The 12,060-nt window shown below is 41.5% G+C and overlaps 2 long non-coding RNA genes across 3 annotated transcripts in view; one reads left to right on the plus strand and one right to left on the minus strand.

Moving 5' to 3' along the window:
- The window catches only part of LOC309791932, a 135,475-nt gene that overhangs the window by 118,063 nt on the left and 5,352 nt on the right, over window positions 1–12,060 (plus strand). The window lies entirely within an intron of this gene.
- The window catches only part of LOC309791931, a 59,323-nt gene that overhangs the window by 867 nt on the left and 46,396 nt on the right, over window positions 1–12,060 (minus strand). Inside the window, exon 3 of the long non-coding RNA XR_014291581.1 lies at window positions 1,712–2,030. This is a non-coding gene — a long non-coding RNA (uncharacterized lncRNA). The remainder of the gene's footprint in view (window positions 1–1,711; window positions 2,031–12,060) is intronic.

The raw sequence follows: 12,060 nt of genomic DNA on the forward strand, positions 1-12,060 counted from the left end.
TGCACCTCGGCCACCCCGCAAAGGCGAAAATACAGCAGCCCCTCCTGCAAGCGTGGTGCTGCAGCTGGGGAGCTGGGCCCAGAGCACCCCTGCCTGCAGCGATGCAGCGCTATGCCGACGGCTGCAGCCCGGGCTGCCTGCGGCCCCGGCACTGGCCTGCTCACATCTGCTGTTCACCGTCAACACCCGTGCAGCTGCGCAGGGTGCCCAGTGCTCTCCGGAGCCCCGTGAGTGTGTGTTCCCAAAGGCTAAGCTAGCGGGTGACTTTGAATGCGTAGGTGATGAGGCTGCTGAAATCTCTCTCCTCGGGATGGACATGACCACATGCTGCCTGCACTATCTCTTCTGTCACTACACCTCTGGGTTTGCCCTCAGCACCTCGGCTGCCGTTTCTGTCAGGTTTAACCCAGCCCCACCCAGGACTGCCCAGGGTAACTGCCTTCCCCCAATGTTCCCATCAAGGAAGACACCACGACAGCGACTCCTTCCTATAGAGAATTATCTTTGCATTTCAGGGCTACCCGATCTGCTGTGTTTTGGGGACTTGCGATGTGCCGAGGTCAGGAGCTCCTCTGATGTTGTGATGTATACAGTATATACTAGCGAATGTGCTCTAGTGCTGTGACTGCCACAAAACAGTCCCTCTGTGGATGACGCTACCTCTCATGTGCCCTCGCCCAAATGGAAAACGTACCTAGGAGAGACAGTTTGACTTTCCAGGCATTTAAGCAATAGTTAAACTGGTATTGTATTTCATTGTTAAAATTGAAAATGAAGTTTTCATTTTCAGTGCACTCCGAAGTTATTCACTAATAATATGCTGCAGGTTTTAAGCAGAGATAATATATTAAATCACTTTATGAGTGATTTTTTAAACACAGATGTTGACTAAAATGCTGTACAGTAAGTCCCCTACCTACGAACCTTCAAGTTGTGAACTTTCAAAGATGCGGCCGTGGGTTCCATCATCATCAGGCGTGAGTGAAATTAAACCTCGTCCTCCGTCTGCTATTGCTGAGGGTCCCTCAGCTCTACCGTCTCCCACCTCCTCTCCCTCCTCCAGTCAGTAACTCTTCCTGCCTGTTCACTCGATGCCAGCCCCGTGTGCCAGCTGTTGTACTGTACTACGGTACTTTTCAAGGTACTGTCCTGTAAGATTAACAAATGTTTATTTTTGTTTGCTTTTTATGTATTATTTGTGTGAAAAGTATTATAAACCTATTACAGTACAGTACTATATAGCCGATTGTGTTAGCTGGCCACCTAGGCTAACCTTGTTGGACGTATGAACGAATTGGACACACTCGCTCTCGTAACGGAACTCATGCGTAGGTAGGGGACTTACTGTAAATAGCTTGGCTGTAGAATTCTTGACTACGCCTGGCTTAGGAATCGTTAATAAATATGCAATTTTTCAGACATTGGAAGTTTTTAAATGTTTTGTCCCTGCTGCGCCCCAGAGTTAGGGACTCTGCATTGCCCTCCTACTCTGGGTTTACACTAGAGCTTTGGAATGTGTCAAATGAAACCAAAGTTCGGCATTGCTTTTCTTCAAAACATTCTGCTGTGCAGAATAAACTCTTACGGGAACAAGCATATTAATTAGGTAATAATTTCACTAGACAAGCAAATAGAAGTTCTAATCTAAGTAATGTCTCCTTATACCTCTCTCTTATGACATAAACACAGTGGCGATTTTGAATGCACTTACCAAGGATGTTCTCTGCGGTTTAGGTGAAAGCCATTCAGCTGCTTCAGGCAGGGAGAACGGTAAGTAACAGCTGTGTCTGTGCTGGTGTCACGGGTATAATGCCTGGGTCACAGGGGTGAGAATTGATTCCGCTGGCCTCGTGCTTCATGGGATGCTTCTGTCTCCTGGTCCCCACCCCTTCCCTGGGCCACCTTTGTTAAGTATTATTTGGCTCAAGCCTGATTCACAGTGGTCCTCCTGGTGTGTATGGACTTGCTCAGTAACATGAGACAACATTTTCTTCTCTCCTTGCCAGGTGCACGGCACTGCTTTGGACTTCCTAGGATGTAGGAGAAAAGAAATCTTTTAAAATATAAAATAATCAATTCTTTGGAAAACTGAGTTGGGCTGCGTTCTTGTTGAATGTTATTATGTTGACTACTAAAATACCAAGATTTTTTTTTTGCATTTGGTTAATTAAAAATCGGCAAATTTATTTCTCTTTTCCTAGCTTTATTGAGGTAAAATTGACATGTAAAATAGTTAAAGTGTACCAATTCGATAATTTGATATATGTAGATATTGTGAAAGGATTCCCCCATTAATTAACACCCATCACCTCACATATTTACCCCCCCTTTTTTAATTTTTGGTGAGAACATCTAAGTTCTACTCTCTTAGCAAATTTCAGTCACACAGTACAGTGTTATCAACTGTGGTTACCACATTACATATTATGTCCTCAGACTTTATTCATCTTATAACTGAAAGATTTTACACTCTTTACAAACCTCTCCCTATTTCCCCCAACCTCAGCCCCTGGCATCCACTTTTCAACTCTCTGCTTCTATAAGTTTGACTATTTTTTTTTGTTTAGAGTCCAGAAATAAGTGATGCCACTCCGTCTTTCTCTGTCTGGCTTATTTCACTAGCATAATGCCCTCCAGTTTCACCCATGTTGCTGCAAATGATAGGATTTCCTTCCCTTTTAAAGGCTGAATATTATTCCATTGTGTGTATACACATTTTCTTGATCCATTCATCCATCGGTTGACAGACATTTGGTTGTTTCCATACCTTGGCTATTTAATGCTGCAATGAAAATGGGGGTATAGCTATCTCTTCAAGATAATGGTTTCATTTCCTTTAGATACCCAGAAGTGGGATTGCTGGATCATACGGTAGTTCTATGTTTAATTTTTTGAGGCACCTCCATACTGTTTTCTGTATTGGCTGCACCAGTTTACATTCCCAGCAACAGTGTAGGAAGGGTCCCTTTCCTCCACATCTTCATCAGCAAGTCTACTTCTTTAAAAAATTTTTACTGGAGTATAGTTGATTTACAATGTTGTGTTAGTTTCAAGTGTACAGCAAAGTGAATCAGTTATACATATACATATATCCACTCTTTTTTAGATTCTTTAGATTCTTTCCCATATAGGTCATTCCAGAGTACTGAGTAGAGTTGTCTGTGCTACACAGTAGGTCCTTATTACTTATCTATTTCTTGTTCATTGTTAAATTCACTGTAAATGAAGGCTTTTACAATTAAAATGAGATTTGTTTCCATCTAAAGAAAGAGGCAAGAGCGCCTGCAAAACTAAACATGGGCACTTCCGGGGAAGATGGCGGAAGAGTAAGACGCGGAAATCACCTACCTCCCCACAGATACACCAGAAATACATCTACACGTGGAACAACTCCTACAGAACACCTACTGAACGCTGGCAGAAGACCTCAGACCTCCCAAAAGGCAAGAAACTCCCCACGTACCTGGGAAGGGCAAAGCGGAGAGATTCCCGCACAGAGGAGCGGTGCCGAGCGGCACTCACTAGCCCGAGAGGCTAGTCTGCTCGGCCGCCGGGGCGGGAGGGTCTGGGAGCTGAGGCTCGGGCTTCAGTCGGAGCGCAGGGAGAGGAATGGTGGCGTGAACACAGCCTGAAGGGGTTAGTGCGCCACAGCTGGCCGGGAAGGAGTCTGGGGAAAAGTCTGGAGCTGCCGAAGAGGCAAGAGGCTTTTTCTTCCCTCCCTCTTGGTTTCCTGGTGCATGAGGAGAGGGGATTCAGAGCGCTGCTTAAAGGAGCTCCACAGACGGGCGCGAGCCGCGGTTAAAAGCGCGGACCCCAGAGACGGGCGTGGGACGCTGGGGCTGCTGCTGCTGCCAAGAGGCCTGTGTGCGAGCACAGGTCATTATCCACACCTACCTTCCGGGGAGGCTGTGCAGCCCGCCACTGCCGGGGTCCCGGGATCCAGGTACAGCTTCCCCCGGAGAGCGCACGGCACGCCTCGGGCTGGTGCAACGTCACGCTGGCCTCTGCCGCTGCAGGCTCGCCCCGCCTCCATGCCCCTCCCTCCCCCTGGGCGTGAGTGAGCCAGAGTACCCTAAGCGGCTGCTCCTTTAACCCTGTCCTGTCTGAGCGAAGAACAGACGCCCTCCAGCAACCGACACGGAGAGGCGGGGCCGAGTCCAAAGCTGAGACCCTGGAGCTGTGCGAACAAAGAAGAGAGAGGGAAACCTCTCCCAGCAGCCTCAGGAGCAGTGGATTAAAGCTCCACAATAAACTTGATGTACCTGCATCTGTGGAATACATGAATAGACAACAAATCATCCCAAATTGAGGAGCCAGGAGTCAGTGCTGTGCCTCTGAGGTGGGAGGGCCAGCTTCAGGACACTGGTCCACAAGAGACCTCCCGGCTCCACATAATATCAAACGGCAAAAATCTCCCAGAGATCTCCATCTCAACACCAGCACCCAGCTTCACTCAACGACCAGCAGGCTACAGTGCTGGACACCCTGAGCCAAACAACTAGCAAGACAGGAACACAACGCCACCCATTAGCAGAGAGGTGGCCTAAAATCATAAAAAGTCCACAGACACCCCAAAACACACCACCATACGTGGACCTGCCCACCAGAAACACAAGATCCAGCCTCACCCACCAGAACACAGGCACCAGTCCCCTCCACCAGGAAGCCTACACAATCCACTGAACCAACCTTAGCTACTGGGGACAGACACCAAAAACAACGGGAACTACAAACCTGCAGCCTGCAAAAAAGAGACCCCAAACAGTAAGATAAGCAAAATGAGAAGACAGAAAAACACACAGCACGTGAAGGAGCAAGATAAAAACCCACCAGACCTAACAAATGAAGAGGAAATAGGCAGTCTACCTGAAAAATAATTCAGAATAATGATAGTAATGATTCAAAATCTTGGAAATAGAATAGACAAAATTCAAGAAACAGTTAACAAGGACCTAGAAGAACTAAAGATGAATCAAGCAACGATTAAAAACACAAAAATGAAATGAAAAATACTCTAGATGGGATCAATAGCAGAATAACTGAGGCAGAAGAACGGATAAGTGACCTGGAAGATAAAATAGTGGAAATAACTACTGCAGAGCAGAATAAAGAAAAAAGAATGAAAAGAACAGAGGACAGCCTCAGAGACCTCTGGGACAACATTAAACACACCAACATTCGAATTATAGGGGTTCCAGAAGAAGAAAAAGAAAGGGACTGAGAAATATTTGAAGAGACTATAGTTGAAAACTTCCCTAATATGGGAAAGGAAATAGTCAAGTCCAGGAGGCACAGAGAGTCCCATATAGGATAAATCCAAGGAGAAATACGCCAAGACACATATTAATCAAACTGTCAAAAATTAAATACAACGAAAACATATTAAAAGCAGCAAGGGAAAAACAACAAATAACACACAAGGGAATCCCCATAAGGTTAACAGCTGATCTTTCAGCAGAAACTCTGCAAGCCAGAAGGGACTGGCAGGATATATTTAAAGTGATGAAGGACAAAAACCTGCAACCAAGATTACTCTACCCAGCAAGGATCTCACTCAGATTTGATGGAGAAATTAAAACCTTTACAGACAAGCAAAAGCTGAGAGAGTTCAGCACCACCAAACCAGCTTTACAACAAATGCTAAAGGAACTTCTCTAGGCAAGAAACACAACAGAAGGAAAAGACCTACAATAACGAACCCAAAACAATAAAATGGGAATAGGAACATAAATATCAATAATTACCTTAAATGTAAATGGACTAAATGCTCCCACCAAAAGACACAGATTGGCTGAATGGATACAAAAACAAGACCCATATATATGCTGTCTACAAGAGACCCACTTCAGACCTAGAGACACATACAGACTGAAAGTAAGAGGATGGAAAAAGATATACTCCATGCAAATGGAAATCAAAAGAAAGCTGGAGTAGCAATTCTCATATAAGACAAAATAGACTTTAAAATAAAGACTACTAGAAGAGACAAAGAAGGACACTACATAATGATCAAGGGATCGATCCAAGAAGAAGATACAATTGTAAATATTTATGCATCCAACATAGGAGCACCTCAATACATAAGGCAAATACTAACAGCCATAAAAGGGGAAATCGACAGTAACACATTCATAGTAGGGGACTTTAACACCCCACTTTCACCAATGGACAGATCATCCAAAATGAAAATAAATAAGGAAACACGAGCTTTAAATGATACATTAAACAAGATGGACTTAATTGATATTTATAGGACATTCCATCCAAAAACAACAGAATACACATTTTTCTCAAGTGCTCATGGAACATTCTCCAGGATAGATCATATCTTGGGTCACAAATCAAGCCTTGGTAAATTTAAGAAAACTGCAATCATATCAAGTATCTTTTCCAACCACAAGACTATAAGACTAGATATCAATTACAGGAAAAGATCTGTAAAAATACAAACAAACACATGGAGGCTAAACAATACACTACTTAATAACGAAGTGATCACTGAAGAAATCAAAGAGGAAATTAAAAAATACCTAGAAACAAATCACAATAGAGACACGAAGACCCAAAACCTATGGGATGCAGCAAAAGCAGTTCTAAGAGGGAATTTTATAGCAATACAATCCCACCTTAAGAAACAGGAAACATGTCGAGTAAACAACCTGACCTTTTGCACCTAAAGCAGTTAGAGAAAGAAGAACAAAACCCCCCAAATTTAGCAGAAGGAAAGAAATCATAAAGGTCAGATCAGAAATAAATGAAAAAGAAATGAAGGAAACGATAGCAAAGATCAATAAAACTAAAAGCTGGTTCTTTGAGAAGATAAACAAAATTGATAAACCATTAGCCAGACTCGTCAATAAAAAAAGGGAGAAGACTCAAATCAATAGACTTAGAAATGAAAAAGGAGAAGTAACAACTGACCCTGCAGAAATACAAAGGATCATGAGAGATTACTACAAGCAACTCTATGCCAATAAAATGGACAACCTGGAAGAAATGGACAAATTCTTAGAAATGCACAACCTGCCAAGACTGAATCAGGAAGAAATAGAAAATATGAACAGACCAATCACAAGCACTGAAGTTGAAACTGTGATTAAAAATCTTCCAACAAACAAAAGCTCAGGATCAGATGGCTTCACAGGCAAATTCTATCAAACATTTAGAGAAGAGATAACACCTGTCGTTCTCAAACTCTTCCAAAATATAGCAGAGGGAGGAACACTCCCAAACTCATTCTACGAGGCCACCATCACCTTGGTACCAAAACCAGACAAGGATGTCACAAAGAAAGAAAACTACAGGCCAATATCACTGATGAACACAGATGCAAAAATCCTCAACAAAATACCAGCAAACAGAATCCAACAGCACATTAAAAGGATCATACACCATGATCAAGTGGGGTTTATTCCAGGAATGCAAGGATTCTTCAATATATGCAAATCAATCAATGTGATACACCATATTAACAAATTGAAGGAGAAAAACCATATGATCATCTCAATAGATGCAGAGAAAGCTTTCGACAAAATTCAACACCCATTTATGATAAAAACCCTGCAGAAAGTAGGCATAGAGGGAACTTTCCTCAACATAATAAAGGCCATTTATGACAAACCCACAGCCAACATCGTCCTCAATGGTGAAAAACTGAAACCATTTCCACTAAGATCAGGAACAAGACAAGGCTGCCCACTCTCACCACTCTTATTCAACATAGTTTTGGAAGTTTTAGCCATAGCAATCAGAGAAGAAAAGGAAATAAAAGGAATCCAAATTGGAAAAGAAGAAGTAAAGCTGTCACTGTTTGCAGATGACATGATACTATATAGAGAGAATCCTAAAGATGCTACCAGAAAACTACTAGAGCTAATCAATGAATTTGGTAAAGTAGAAGGATACAAAATTAATGCACAGAAATCTCTGGCATTCTGATATACTAATGATGAAAAATCTGAAAGTGAAATCAAGAAAACACTCCCATTTACCATTGCAACAAAAAGAATAAAATATCTAGGAATAAACCTACCTAAGGAGACAAAAGACCTGTATACAGATAATTATAAGACACTGATGAAAGAAATTAAAAATGATACAAATAGATGGAGAGATATACCATGTTCCTGGATTGGAAGAATAAATATTGTGAAAATGACTCTACTACCCAAAGCAATCTACAGATTCAATGCAATCCCTATCAAACTACCACTGGCATTTTTCACAGAACTAGAACACAAAATTTCAAAATTTGTTTGGAAAAACAAAAGACCTCGAATAGCCAAAGCGATCTTGAGAACGAAAAACGGAGCTGGAGGAATCAGGCTCCCTGACTTCAGACTATACTACAAAGCTACAGTAATCAAGACAGTATGGTACTGGCACAAAAACAGAAAGATCAGTGGAACAGGATAGAAAGCCTAGAGATAAACCCACGCACATATGGTCACCTTATCTTTGGTAAAGGAGGCAGGAATGTACAGTGGAGAAGGGACAGTCTCTTCAATAAGTGGTGCTGGGAAAACTGGACAGGGACATGTAAAAGTATGAGATTAGATCACTCCCTAACACCATACACAAAAATAAGCTCAAAATGGATTAAAGACCTAAATGTAAGGCCAGAAACTATCAAACTCTTAGAGGAAAACATAGGCAGAACACTCTCTGACATAAATCACAGCAAGATCCTTTTGGACCCACCTCCTAGAGAAATGGAAATAAAAACAAAAATAAACACATGGGACCTAATGAAACTTCAAAGCTTTTGCACAGCAAAGGAAACCATAAACAAGACCAAAAGACAACCCTCAGAATGGGAGAAAATATTTACAAATGAAGCAACTGACAAAGGATTAATCTCCAAAATTTATAAGCAGCTCATGCAACTCAATAGCAAAAAAACAAACAACCCAATCCAAAAATGGGCGAAGACCTAAATAGACATTTCTCCAAAGAAGATATACAGACTGCCAACAAACACATGAAAGGATACTCAACATCATTAATCATTAGAGATATGCAAATCAAAACTACAATGAGGTATCACCTCACACCAGTCAGAATGGCCATCATCAAAAAATCTAGAAACAATAATTGCTGGAGAGGGTGTGGAGAAAAGGGAACACTCTTGCACTGCTGGTGGGAATGTGAATTGGTACAGCCTCTATGGAGAACAGAATGGAGGTTCCTTAAAAAACTAAAAATGGAACTACCATATGACCCAGCAATCCCACTATTGGGCATATACCCTGAGAAAACCATAATTCAAAAAGAGTCATGTACCAAAATGTTCACTGCAGCACTATTTACAATAGCCCGGAGATGGAAACAACCTAAGTGTCCATCATCGGATGAATGGATAAAGAAGATATGGCACATATATACAATGGAATATTACTCAGCCATAAAAAGAAACGCAATTGAGCTATTTGTAATGAGGTGGATGGACCTAGAGTCTGTCATACAGAGTGAAGTAAGTCAGAAAGAGAAAGACAAATACCGTATGCTAACACATATATATGGAATTTAAGAAAAAAAATGTCATGAAGAACCTAGGGGTAAAACAGGGATAAAGACACAGCCCTACTTGAGAATGGACTTGAGGATATGGGGAGGGGGAAGGGTAAGCTGTGACAAAGCGAGAGAGAGGCATGGGCATATACACAGTACCAAACGTTAGGTAGACAGATAGTGGGAAGCAGCCGCATAGCACAGGGAGATCAGCTTGGTGCTTTGTGACCGCCTGGAGGGGTGGGATAGGGAGGGTGGGAGGGAGGGAGATGCAAGAGGGAGGGGATATGGGAACAGATATATATGTATAACTGATTCACTTTGTTATAAAGCAGAAACTAATAAAAAAATTATAAAGAAAAAAAGACTATAACATGAATCTTACACATATTTTTCAGATTGTACTGAGGACTGGAGCCTAGTACTCAGCAAGAACTCAGTAAAATAGTAGCCTTCATTATTGTTTATGTCTTCCCTTCTGGATTCAAAGGTCTTTAGGGACAGGGCATGTCTTACTTATCTTTTTTGTGAGCCCCTAGTGTCTAACACAGTACTGGATGCCCTAATAAGAGTCATTTGAGCAAACAGAAAGTCAACTGACAGATGTTCACGAAAGCTCTAAAACCAGCAGTGTACAGCCTGCTCCCATGGAGTGAATGTCACTGGCCCATCGCAGTACCCCAGAGCCAGGAGGGAAGCCATAGGAACTAAACTTCCCCGGGGACAGTAAGTGACATTGTAGAATTCTCCTTGTGGGACATTTGAAATTCTGAGATTCTAGATGGCTAACAATTGTTGCTTCTTTTCCTTTTTTTATGCTTCATAGTTTAATAAATATGTTTTATATTTAAAAAACACTCCCATTTACCATTGCAACAAAAAGAATAAAATATCTAGGAATAAACCTACCTAAGGAGACAAAAGAACTGTATGCAGAAAATTATAAGACACTGATGAAAGAAATTAAGGATGATACAAATAGATGGAGAGATATACCATGTTCCTGGATTGGAAGAATCAATATTGTGAAAATGACTCTATTACCCAAAGCAATCTACAGATTCAATGCAATCCCTATCAAACTACCACTGGCATTTTTCACAGAACTAGAACAAAATATTTCACAATTTGTATGGAAACACAAAAGACCCCGAATAGCCAAAGCAATCTTGAGAACGAAAAGTGGAGCTGGAGGAATCAGGCTCCCTGACTTCAGACTATACTACAAAGGTACAGTAATCAAGACAGTATGGTACTGGCACAAAAACAGAAAGATAGATCAATGGAACAGGATAGAAAGCCCAGAGATAAACCCACGCACATATGGTCACCTTATCTTTGATAAAGGAGGCAGGAATGTACAGTGGAGAAAGGACAGCCTCTTCAATAAGTGGTGCTGGGAAAACTGGACAGGGACATGTAAAAGCATGAGATTAGATCACTCCCTAACACCATACACAAAAATAAGCTCAAAATGGATTAAAGACCTAAATGTAAGGCCAGAAACTATCAAACTCTTAGAGGAAAACATAGGCAGAACACTCTCTGACATAAATCACAGCAAGATCCTTTTGGACCCACCTCCTAGAGAAATGGAAATAAAAACAAAAATAAACACATGGGACCTAATGAAACTTCAAAGCTTGTGCACAGCAAAGGAAACCATAAACAAGACCAAAAGACAACCCTCAGAATGGGAGAAAATATTTGCAAATGAAGCAACTGACAAAGGATTAATCTCCAAAATTTATAAGCAGCTCACGCAGCTCAATAGCAAAAAAACAACCCAATCCAAAAATGGGCAGGAGACCTAAATAGACATTTCTCCAAAGAAGATATGCCAACTCCAAAGAAGAGTGCCAACAAACACATGAAAGAATGCTCAACATCATTAATCATTAGAGAAATGCAAATCAAAACTACAATGAGATATCATCTCACACCAGTCAGAATGGCCATCATCAAAAAATCTAGAAACAATAAATGCTGGAGAGGGTGTGGAAAAAAGGGAACACTCTTGCACTGCTGGTGGGAATGTGAATTGGTACAGCCACTATGGAGAACAGTATGGAGGTTCCTTAAAAAATTACAGATAGAACTACCATATGACCCAGCAATCCCACTACTGGGCATATACCCTGAGAAAACCATAATTCAAAAAGAGACATGTGTGAAAATGTTCATTGCAGCTCTATTCACAATAGCCCGGAGATGGAAACAACCTAAGTGTCCATCATCGGATGAATGGATAAAGAAGATGTGGCACATATATACAATGGAATATTACTCAGCCATAAAAAGAAACGAAACTGAGCTATTTGTAATGAGGTGGATAGACCTAGAGTCTGTCATACAGAGTGAAGTAAGTCCGAAAGAGAAAGACAAATACCGTATGCTGACATATATATGGAATTTAAGAAAAAAAATGTCATGAAGAACCTAGGGGTAAAACAGGAATAACGACACAGACCTTCTTGAGAATGGACTTGAGGATATGGGGGGGGAAGGGTAAGGTGTGACAAAGCGAGATAGAGGCATGGACATATATAG

This window comes from Mesoplodon mirus (genome assembly GCF_964341445.2).
Source record: "Mesoplodon mirus genome assembly, chromosome: 16".
Taxonomy (NCBI): domain Eukaryota; kingdom Metazoa; phylum Chordata; class Mammalia; order Artiodactyla; family Ziphiidae; genus Mesoplodon; species Mesoplodon mirus.